We start from the raw sequence: 12278 nt of genomic DNA, 5'->3' as shown, positions 1-12278 counted from the left end.
TTGAGCTGAAATGACACAAAATGTAGAGATGCATTTTTTTTCCCATTACATAGCTTTTGTTTCCATTTCCTCTGGAGTTTAAGACTTGTCAGTCCATCAAGTTACACACCAACAACTGTGACTTTGTTAGTTTCTCCTTTATAATATCCTTGTTCACTGTTCCTTCTACATTTTTAACTGCCATCCTCTTTTGAGCAGAAACAAATAAATATCTAGAAATCTTGTCATCTCAAGACATTTACCAAACAACATAGGATCTGGAAAGCAAAAACACCAGTGACAAGGGCCCTTGAAAGATCATTAGACAAAGAACTTTATTCCCTCTGAGCTAAGAGGTCACCTAAAAAAGTGACATAACCCAGATGCTCCTAAGCCACAGGAACAAATGCCATTAAGTTGCTGTCTCCTGACAAACGAGTGATATGTACGAAGAATAAGAATTAAATTTAGAGAGAGAATACAGATTCTGGCTGGGCTCCAGGGATGAGCAATATTAAATAAGAAAGAAACAATAGTGCTGTCAAGTCTGATTGTTTAAAACATAAAACTCTTTCCATATGGCTTGAGAGGAACAGAGTTGCACAGTATTGGGATGCTCTGCAGAGTCACACAAAGAAAGAACAGTGTATACGATTTGGGTTGAAAATCTTGGCTCTGCTTTCTTTTTCTTCTTCTTATGACCCACCCAGGCACATAGATATTTGAAAATAACAATAGGAAAAGCATATTATGAAGCCTCTTTACTGTATCACAGATTTGATTATAGTGTAAAAAATTGATGGGCTTTGTAGTGAGAGAGAATTTGGTTCCAACCCTGAAAATACTCCCTCTTACTGGTTGACATAAGCCTCAACTTTCTCACCTGTACGTAGAGGCTATATTTTTATGGCATATGGATGTGCTAAGGATGAAGTGGGATAACAGATATAAAGTGACTGTCATTTAGTAGGCATTTATTACAATGTACTTTCTTTAGCTTTTCCTTTAAACACATGAAGATGCAATCATCCACATAGCAGCTCCATATAAATCTGTGATGAGATGAGAGAAATTTTTTCTCACAGACAACAAATTGAGATGCCTGCATTTTATGCCTTCAATTAATTAACATAGATTTACTGAGAACTACTAATAGACAAAACTCTGTGGTAGTACTCTAAAGGTTACCAAGTCTTACTGCACAGGATCTATAAAATTAAAGCATTTGTTGAAGCCCTTTTTCATCAGTTATGATAATATGTAATCAAGATTATCTGGCCTCTGAAGTATTTGTTTTTCTTTATGGGGTGTGTGTGTTCAGTATAAAAAAATAATAAAAAACAAACCACTCAGACTCAAGCTAGAATCTATGGGGTTTATTTCATACCCCATTGAAACATACCAGATTGTTTAGAAATTATTTGTTTCCAACCAATTTTGTGTTACAGGTATATACCTATAACTTTGTCTGTATCCATATATCTTCTTGTAATTATGGCAGAAAGCACGATGCTGTGGGTTTAAGCCCTGCCTATCCATATTCTAGTGGGAATAAGAATTGCCATTGTGTTTCTTTCTGGAATCTCGATTTCCTCATTGTAAAATCAGATTTCCTAAATGGATGATTTCTGAAGTCACTCCCATATACAAAAGTTAAAATATAGATACTTATGACTCTTTACTAATATGTGTGTGTGCATTTATGAAGAATATGTTTGTTTCCCAAAACACAACTCTATAGATATTTCATGGAGATAGATACCACGATATGAATGCAGTTTCACATTATACCAAGTTTCAATGAATAGAAGGTTCTCAGAAGACTTTCAAAGTGCTGTTTCCTTCAGTACCTCCTGGAACGGTCCAGAGATGGAGTCGAGGGTAATACCAGAGCTCTTCTCCTTTGCCCTCTTTGGGCTACTACACAACAGAGGAATGATCATAGGCCAGATGGACACACAGTTTGGGGAGGTTTAATTGATCTCATGATGCCTTACCTATGGTTCCAATTAAAACCCTTGAGCCCCATCTCATGAGTAACAGGGACAGGAAAAATAAAAAACACTTTGGTAGGATCAGGGGAGGTACACTGTGCATTTCCCCCATACACTCGGCCCCGGGAAGGCTGCTGGGCTCCCAGGCCAGGTCCCCCACCCTCTGAGGCCCCCTCCAGCTGTGGCAGTCCTAGGGGCATAGGAGGGAGTCAGGGGGAGAAGAGGAGAGGCAGACAGGGATGGGCCCTCTGGGATCAGAGGATCGGGGGGAGCACATCTAGCGTTTCCCCTGCCCACTTGGGCCCAGTGAGCCTGTGGGGACCTGGACCTGGTCCTCCACCCCCCAAGGCCAGAGGCACACCTGGGCCCCTTCTGCTGTGTTGAGTCTAAGACCCACCCCCACGCCCCCCAGGGCCTTTTCCAGCCCTGTGGGTCCTAGGCATAGGCCCCGCCCACCACCCAAACCCTGTCCCTGCCTAAGCCCCACTCCCCACAGCCAAGGCCTTTTCCGGCTTTTTTTTTCCTCCTCTTTTTTACTATTGTGGTTCTGTTTTACCTCCGATTGTTGTTTCATCAATATTTTTACTTTTTTATTCTTTCTAACACATCTGTTAGTTTTCTGATCTAATTTTATTTTTTACTCTTACTTATTGTTCTGCTCCTTTCTTTTTTCTTTTATTTTTTTTTTGCCACCCCCTGTGGCTTGCATGATCTTGGTTCGACAGAGCTCCTGCAGTTGGAGCTCTGAATCTGAACCACTGGACTAACAGAGAACCTCAGACCCCAGGGAATATTCATCGGAGTGAGGTCTCACAGGAGTCCTCATCTTGGCACCAAGATCCAACTCTACCCAACAGTCTACAAACTCCAGTGCTGGAAGCCTCAGGCCAAACAACCAGTAAGACAGGAACACAATCACACCCTTCAAAAAAAAAAAAAAAAATGAGATGACAAAAAAATATATCACAGATGAAAAAGCAAGGTAAAAACCTACAAGACCAAATAAATGAAGAGGAAATAGGCAACTAACTTGAAAACAAATTCAGAGAAATGATAGTAAAGATGATCCAGAATCTTGGAAATAGAATGGAGGCATGGATTGAGAAAATAAAAGGAACATTTAAAAAAGATCTAGAAGAACTAAAGAACAAACAAACAGAGACGAACAACACAATAACTGGAATGAAAAATACACTAGAAGGAATCAATAACAGAATGACTGAGGGAGAAAATGAATAAGTGAATTGGAAGACAGAATGGTGGAAATAATTGCCGAGGAGCAGAATAAAGATAAAAGAATGAAAAGAATTGTAGACAATCTCAGAGACTTCTGGGACAACACTAAATGCACCAACATTCAAATTATAGGAGTCCCAGAAAAATAAGAAAAAAAGAAAGGGTCTGAGAAAATATTTGAAGAGGTTATAGTGGAAAATTCCCTAACAAGGGAAAGGAAATAGTCACCTGAGTCCAGGAAGTGCAAAGAGTCCCATACAAGATAAACCCTAGGAGAAAAACATCAGGACACATATTAATCAAACAAACAAAAATTGAATTCAAAGAAAAAATATTAAAAGCACCAAGGGAAAAGCAAAAAATAAAATACAAAGGAATCCCCATAATGTTACCAGCTGATTTTTCAGTGGAAACTCTGCAGGCCAGAAGGGAGTGGCAAGATATACTGAAAGTGATGAAAGAGAAAAACCTACAACCAAGATTACCCTACCAATCAAGGATCTCATTCAGATTCGACGGAGAAATCAAAATCTTTTCAGACAAGCAAAAACTAAGAGAATTCAACACCACCAGACCAGCCTTACAACAAATGCTAAAGGAAATTCTCTAAGCAGGAAACACAAGAGAAGAAAAAGACACACAAAAACAAACTCAAAACAATAAAGAAAATGGTAACAGGAACATACATATCGATAATAACCTTGAATGTAAATGGATTAAATTTACAGCCAAAAGACACAGGCTCACTGAATGTACACAAAAACAAGACCCATATATATGCTGCCTGCAAGAGACCCACTTCAGACCTAGGGACACATACAGACTGAAAGTGAAGGGATGGAAAAAGATATTCCATGCAAATGGAAATCAAAAGAAAGCTGGAGTAGCAATACTCATATCAAATAAAATAGACTTTAAAATAAAGACTGTTACAAGAGATAAGGAAGGACACTACATAGTGATGAAGGGATCAATCCAAGAAGAAGGTATAACAATTATAAATATTTATGCACCCAACACAGGAGCACCTCAATACATAAGGCAAATGCTAAGAGTCATGAAAGGGGAAATCAACAGTAACACAATAATAGTAGGGTACTTTAACACCCCATGTACACCAATGGACAGATCATCCAAACAGAAAATAAATAAGGAAACACAAGCTTTAAATGACACAACAGACCAGATAGTTTTAATTGATATTTATAGAACATTCCACCCAAAAGTGGCAGAATACACTTTTTTCTCAAGTGCAGATGGACTATTTTCCAGGATAGATCACATCTTGGGTCCCAAATCAAGCCTCAGAAAATTTAAGAAAATTGAAATTGTATCAAGCATCTTTTCTAACCACAGTGCTATGAGATTGGATATCAATTACAGGAAAAAAAATTGTAAAAAAACACAAATACATGGAGGCCAAACAGTGTTCTGCTAAATAGCAAAGATATCACTGAAGAAATCAAAGGAGAAACAAAAAAATACATAGAAACAAATGACAAATGAAAACACAATGACCCAAAACCTATCGGACACAGCAAAAGCAGTTCTAACAGGGAAATTTATAGCAATTCAATCCCACCTCAAGAAACAAGAAATAATCTCAACTAAACAATCTAACCTTACACCTAAAGCAACTAGAGAAAGAAGAACAGAGAAAACCCAGTCAGTAAACAGAAAGAAATCATAAAGATCAGAGCAGAAATAAATGAAATAGAAACGAAGAGAACAATAGCAAAGATCAATAAAATTAAAAGTTGGTTCTTTGAGAAGATAAACAAAATTGATTAACCTTTAGCCTCATAGAGAGAAAAAGGGACTCATCAAGATAAAAAGGGAGAGGACGCAAATCAATAAAATTAGAAATGAAAAAAGAGAAATCACAACTGACACTGCAGAAATACAAAAGATTATAAGAGACTACTTCAAACAACTATATGCCAATAAAATGCACAACCACAAAGAAATGGACAAATTCCTGGAAAGGTACAATTTTCCAAGACTGAACCAGGAAAAATTTAAAAATATAAACATACCTATCACAAGTATTGAAATTGAAACTGTGATTAAGGATCTTCCAACAAACAAAAGCCCAGGACTAGATGGCTTCACAGGTGAATTCTATCAAACATTTAGGGAAAAGCTAACTTCCTTCCTTCTCAAACCCTTCCAAAAAATTGCAGAGGAAGGAACATTCCCATATTCATTCTATGAAACCACCGTTACCCTGATACCAAAACCAGAAAAAGATTTCAGAAGAAAAGAAAATTATAGACTAGTTATCACTGATGAACATAGATGCAAAAATCCTCAACAAAATACTAGCAAACAGAATTGCTAGCAAACTACTAGCAAACATTAAAAGGATCATATCACATGATCAAGTGGGATTTATCCCAGGAATGCAAGGATTCTTTAATATATGCAAGTCAAGGAATAAAAACAATATGATCATCCCAATAGGTGCAGGAAAAGCTTTTGACAAAATTCAACACCCATTTATGATAAAAACTCTCCAGAAAATGGGCATAGAGGGAAACTACCTCAACATAATAAAGACCATATATGACAAACCCACAGCAACCATCATACTTAAAGGTGAAAAACTGAAAGCACTTCCACTAAGATCAGGAACAAGACAAGGATGTCCACTCGTACCACTGTTATTCAACATAGTTTTGGAAGTCCTAGCCACAGCAATCAGAGAAGAAAAAGAAATAAAAGGAATGCAAATTGGAAAAGAAGAAGTAAAGCTGTTACTGTTTGCAGATGACATGATACTATACATAGAAAATCCTAAAGATGCCACCAGAAAACTACTAGAACTAATCAATGAATTTGGTAAGGTTGCAGGATACAAAATTAATGCACAGAAATCTCTGGCATTCCTATACACTAACAACGAAAAATCAGAAAGAGAAATTAGGACACAATCCCATTTATCACTGCAACAAAAACAATAAAATACCTAGGAATAAACCTACCTAAGAGGCAAAAGACTTAAACTCAGAAAACTATAAAACACTGATAAAAGAAATCAAAGGTGACATAAACGGATGGAGAAATATACCATGTTCTTGGATTGGAAGAATCAATATTGTGAAAATGACTATACTACCGAAAGCAACCTACAGGTTCAGTGCAATCCCTATCAAACTACCAATGGCATTCTTCACAGAATTAGAAGAAACAATTTTACAATTTGTATGAAAAATGGAAAAGACCCTGAAAAGCCAAAGCAATCTTGAGAACGAAAAACGGAGCTGGAGGAATCAGGCTCCTCAACTTCAAACTATACCACAAAACTACAGTAATCAAGACAGTATGTTATTGGCACAAAAACAGAAATATAGATCAATGGAACAGGACATAAAGCCCGGAGATAAACCCATGCACGTATTGTCAACTAATCTATGACAAAGGAGGCAAGAATACACAATGGAGAAAAGACAGCCTCTTCAATAAGTGGTGCTGAGAAAACTGGACAGCTACATGTAAAAGAATGAAATTAGAACACTACCTAATACCATACACAAAAATAAACTCCAAATGAATTAAAGACCTAAATGTAAGACCAGACACTATAAAACTCTTAGAGTAAAATGTAGGAAATACACTGTTTGACGTAAACCACAGCAAGACCTTTTCTTAGAGTAATGAAAATAAAAATAAACAAATGCAACCTAATGAAACTTAAAAGCTTTTGCACAGCAGAGGAAACCATAATCACGGTGAAAAAACACCCTCAGAATGAGAGAAAATATTTGCAACTGAAGCAATGGACAAAGGGTTAATCTCCATAATATACAAACAGCTCATGGAGCTCAATAACAAAAAAACAAACAACCCAGTTAAAAAGTGGGTGGGGGCTTCCCTGGTGGTGCAGTGGTTGAGAGTCCGCCAGCCAATGCAGAGGACACTGGTTCGTGCCCTGGTCTGGGAAGATCCCACATGGCGCGGAGCGGCTGGGCCCATGAGCCATGGCCGCTGAGCGTGTGCATCCAGAGCCTGTGCTCCACAACGGGAGAGGCCACAACAGTGAGAGGCCCGCGTACCGCAAAAAAAAAAAAAAAAAAAAAAAAAAAAAATGGGTGGAAGACCTAAATAGACAGTTCAGCAAAGAAGACATACAGATGGCCAAGCAGCACATGAAAAGATGCTCAACATCACTAAACATTAGAGAAATCAAAACTACAATGCGGTATAACCTCACACTGGTCAGAATGGCCATCATCAGAAAATCTACAAACAATAAATGCTGCGGAGGGTGTGGAGAAAAGGGAATGCTCTTGCACTGTTGGTGGGAATGTAAATTGATACATCCACTACGGAGAACAGTATGGTGATTCCTTAAAAAACTAAAAATAGAACTACCTTATGACCCAGTAGTTCCACTACTGGGCATATACCTTGAGAAAACCATAATTTAAAGAGTCATGTATCACAATGTTCACTGCAGCTCTATTTACAATAGCCAGGACATGGAAGCAACCTAAGTGTCCATCGACAGACGAACGGATAAAGAAGATGCGGGGTATATATATACAATGGAATATTACTCAGCCATAAAAAGGAATGAAATTGGGTCATTTGTAGCGATGTGGATGGACCTAGAGTCTGTCATACAGACCTAGAGTCTGTGATACAGAGTGAAGTAAGCCAGAAAGAAAAGAACAAATACTGTATATTATATAACGCATATATATGGAGTCTAGAAAAATCGTACAGATGAACCTATTTGTAGGGCAGGAATAGAGATGTAGACGTAGAGAATGGATATGTAGACACAGGGCGGGAAGGGGAGGGTGGGATGAACTGAGAGAGTAGCACTGACATATATACACTACCATGTGTAAAAAAGATAGCTAGTGGGAACCTGCTGTATAGCACAGGGAGCACAGCTCAGTGCTCTGTGATGACCTAGAAGGGTGGGAGGGAGGTCCAAGAGGGAGGAAATATAGGTGTACATATAGCTGATTCACTTCAGTGTACAGCATAAACTAACACAACACTATAAAGCAATTTTACTCCAATTAAAAGAAAATTAAAAAAATAAAATTATCCAATGAGGAAACTAAAAAAAAAAAGATTTTATGAAGAGGCACTGCCCAATGTTACAATATTTTTGACTGTTATCTCCCAATTCCTCTCTGAACTCATCACTAAAGTAACCTAAATTCCACTGAAAACAACTAGAATCAGTAACACCAGAACCAGGAGAGGGAGGTTTGTGAAATTTGCATTGTCAGGGGTCTGATCTTCTTTATGAGTTTCTACCACTGCAAAATCATTCAGAAGCCCTACATATTTCACATTTCTAACTATTCCAAATTCCTGATGTATTTTATTTTCTTATGTATTATTTTTAAGAACCAATATCCATACATCAAAAATCTTTTTTCACATAGATTTTATAATAAAATTTTTTTTTAAATACTTGATTTTCCTGTCCCATAACCATTGCAGTCTAATGCAGAAATTTGCCTTGATAGAAGGAAAAATACAGAATAAAAAGAAACGTACTTTCCATCATAAAAATTTTAACTTGGAGAAGAAAATGGGCAATTACATAAACAAGTCAATTCAGCCTCAGGGAATGTGTAACTCACATAGATTTCTGGTTGAAACCCAGCTGAAAAGGGAGAAGAAACAGATATTAAACGTTTCTGCATAATTCATCCCAATTCTGTATGAATATTAAGCCTCTATGTGATTAATATTAGGTTCTTGCTTTATTAACATTCATTGACCTCTTTAATGAATGATCCACCCAACACCAACTGACTCAGAATATCTAAAAATGGGGATAGCTTCATGTTTATTTAAAAATAGAATTTAAAAGTTACAGAGGTGATTCTGATGCAGGCGGCACTCAAAAAAGAGCCCTGTGTGTATCACTGGTGCACTAGTCCTCTCTTAGGTGGAACACTTTTCTTGGGTATTTTCAGACCGTTTTTCTCTAGCTCATTTAGTGATATTGTTTCACACATTTGTAATGCACTTAGGTTCTTTTGTCATAGACTGCAATCTACCCTATGATCCTCTGACTTCCTAAATGATTTTCTCAAATTTAAGAAATATATACATTAAGGCTCATTCTCTGTGCTGTAAATTTCTATGGGCTTTTGACAAATGTACAGTCCATCATTACAAGGTCATACAGAATGGTTCTGGCTGGACTTAGAATATTGTGCTCTTGTGTCATGCAATTGCTTTAGTGGATGCAATGTCCTCCCCATGCCTGCTTTGCTCAATCTAATTGTCATTAGACCTAGAGCAAATACCAAGTATTAACTTTGGAAGTTGACTGTAACTGAATACTTGTACGGGCCTTTCTCTGGGTATATAACACTCCAACTTGTCCTTTAGCATGTGGTGTAATGGGATGCTGCCCTCCAGGAAAAACATCAAATGAAGCACCTGTGCTTGAGACTTGAGGAAGAATTAAAACCATGTTCACATTTATGGTACCTAATAAATAGCAAACAGAATAAAAATGTTAAAAAGATAGCAACAAGGGCTTCATTTGAAAGATATTTTTTCCTTCAGCTTAATATATATTCCTATGCTATTGTTGCTTATTCTTGAGAAAATTTACAGATAAAAGATTTAAAAACATGTTCAGGAGAAATTTAGATTCATATACTTGTAAGCAGTACACTTGCTTTGATGACAAAAATTATCATCATCCCTCTGTTGCTGTGTTTCCCTCAATACAGGTCACTAACAATAAATTAGTTGACCTTAAGGTTAGGGTTCCCAGATTCATTATATCAGCAGAATTAGAGAGAAGATTACAAAAGTCCCTGGAAAGGAGACCTCACATTTCCTTGCAAGTACAGATACCTTACAAATTAGTCTAGGAGCTCATAACCTTGAACTTGGGAAAGAGAATAGGCAGAAATCAATACTGAATATTTAAAGGTAACAATGTTTGGGAGAAAAACTTAGTCTCACAGCAAATTCCTGAATCCGAACAGAGAAGAATATATATCTCTGAGGAAAACACTTTATCCATCACTCAGCAATCACCAGTATATGAGGTTTTAAAAAATGCCGAGTTTCTTTTCTTTGAATTAGGAAAACGTCTATTTTACTAAACCATGCTCACCCAGAAGTAAATTTTTCTAAATCTACATTTTCCTGTGAAGGTTAATCTCTGCCACTCAACCATGCACCTTGCAAAGTTAAGCCCAAGACAGAGCATTCTTTGAAGAGAAGATAAAGGCTTGGAAATATCAAGAGAGATTATTCAACTGAGAGGAGAAAATCAGTAAATCTTTTATAATGTGAATTTTGCTTTGACGAATTCTTAAAAGAGCCATTTGTACCTCTTCATTTAGACCCTCCATTGATTAATGGAAACGAAAAACTAATTCTCTCCCTTCCCGCCTGCGCTGCTTTGGAGGCTCCGAAGAGAGTCAACAAAGGACAGTGGGGCCCTCGAGTTCTTTGTCCGCAATAACTGAGCATCTTGGGTTGGAAGAAAAGGGAATGTTGATCTCCTGGGCTTGTTTAGCTTTGCTTTTTTAATTGCTAAATGCCAGCCTGGGAATTCTGCCTAAAATGGTAATAAGTTGCATTTATACTACACCTTTCATCCGGAAGGCACATGCTTCCCTCGGTTCTGAAACACAGCCATCCTGGAGCTGAAAAGCAGTAACTGTTTTAATGTTGAACGTTTATTCAGTGCCATGATTATACAAGGTGGAAGAAATTGTTTGAAACAGAACCAAAATATTGCAGTAACAAAGACTGTGGGCTGCGGGTTTTGAAAATACACTAGATGCAGTCTGTCTTGTGCTTCCCTTTGCAAACTGAGTATAGACCACTTTTGAATCCTGGGATTCTGAAGATGCCCACTTTTGTGTTCCCTAGTTTGGGTTCAACATATTTTGCAAAAAAAATCAGGAGGAATGAATTGATATTAAGTCATTTCTTTTAGGAAAATCTGATATTTAGAATGAACACCAAGAAAAATGATGGTGAAAAAGAATTCTCTCATTTTACCCCTCCTGAAGGCATTTCTATCTCTGAAAAGAGCAGGTAAAGAAAAACAGGACGGCAAAGACTCACTCAGGAACTCCTGAACATGTGTCTCATAGCTGATTCCTCTTCTGCTAGCCCAAGAGACAGGCATGACATCTGTCACTGGGACTAAAAAATTATTAGGTCAGAAACTTAGTCTGGCTCATTGCTATTATCCCCAGGAACCAGACAGTACCTGGAGATAATAGATCCTCAATAAATGCTTGTTAAATAAATGAAAGATTGGTCTTCTTGCTCTGAAAACATGCAGGCCAAGGCCTGCGAAGTTTTCAGCTACTGCTTGAGTAGAGATCTGTTTTTACCTGAACAGCAAGGGAAGGAAAAAAAAAATAATGACAAGGGTAGTAAGAAAGTATGAAGGGCTGATTTGTGAGATGCTGAAAACAAGTGTTCATGTGCCCTCCAAGTACCAGACCCCTCCCAGTTTATTGCTGTCAGTAATCATATTTCATTACAGTGCTCCACAGAAAAATAACTGAAGACTTATGAGACATTTACATCTGTGCCTAAAATGAGGTTACGCTGTCCTTTCCTGCGAGCAGGTTTTGAAAAGGGAACAGACGAGGGAAAACAGTTTGTCAAATAATATCCAGTCCAGGGGCTTAGGAGTCTGGATTCCAGGCCCTGCCAACACTGGCTGGATGTGTGAGATTTCCAAGCCCCTCATTCTTTCTTGGACTCAGCTTCCTCATCTGTAAAGTGAGAAGCATGGATCCAATTGACCTCGGTGATCTCAGTGAGAGTCCATAGATCAGCCATTTGGCCTTTTACGGCCCTAGAATCTAAATCTGGAATCTAGGTTAACATTATCTACTTCTTTTTCCCTTAAGTAGCTTTGGCATCGCACAGGTACACACATCTCAGTAAATGACCATCTACTCACTCTCTTGTTGCTTGAGCACCTTGGGAAACCCTACCTGGTCTAGAGAGATGACTAGACCAGACAAAATGTCCTAAAATAAAGACCAGCATTTTCATCTTGCCTATTTTATACTTGAGGCAACTGTGTCTCAGAGAGGT

The 12278-nt window shown here is 37.8% G+C and overlaps 1 protein-coding gene across 12 annotated transcripts in view; it reads right to left on the bottom strand.

Annotated features, from left to right (window-relative positions):
• The window catches only part of CAAP1 (caspase activity and apoptosis inhibitor 1), a 1159962-nt gene that overhangs the window by 786458 nt on the left and 361226 nt on the right, over positions 1-12278 (bottom strand). Inside the window, exon 12 of one of the 12 annotated variants that reach the window (XR_013829220.1) lies at positions 3438-3478. The exons of the other annotated variants lie outside the window; for them this stretch is intronic. The gene's annotated coding sequence lies outside the window, so the exon portion shown is untranslated. The remainder of the gene's footprint in view (positions 1-3437; positions 3479-12278) is intronic. 12 annotated transcript variants of the gene reach the window in all.

This window comes from Stenella coeruleoalba, assembly GCF_951394435.1.
Source record: "Stenella coeruleoalba genome assembly, chromosome: 7".
NCBI classification, from domain to species: Eukaryota; Metazoa; Chordata; class Mammalia; order Artiodactyla; family Delphinidae; genus Stenella; species Stenella coeruleoalba.
This window is presented reverse-complemented; position numbering and strand designations above follow the sequence as displayed.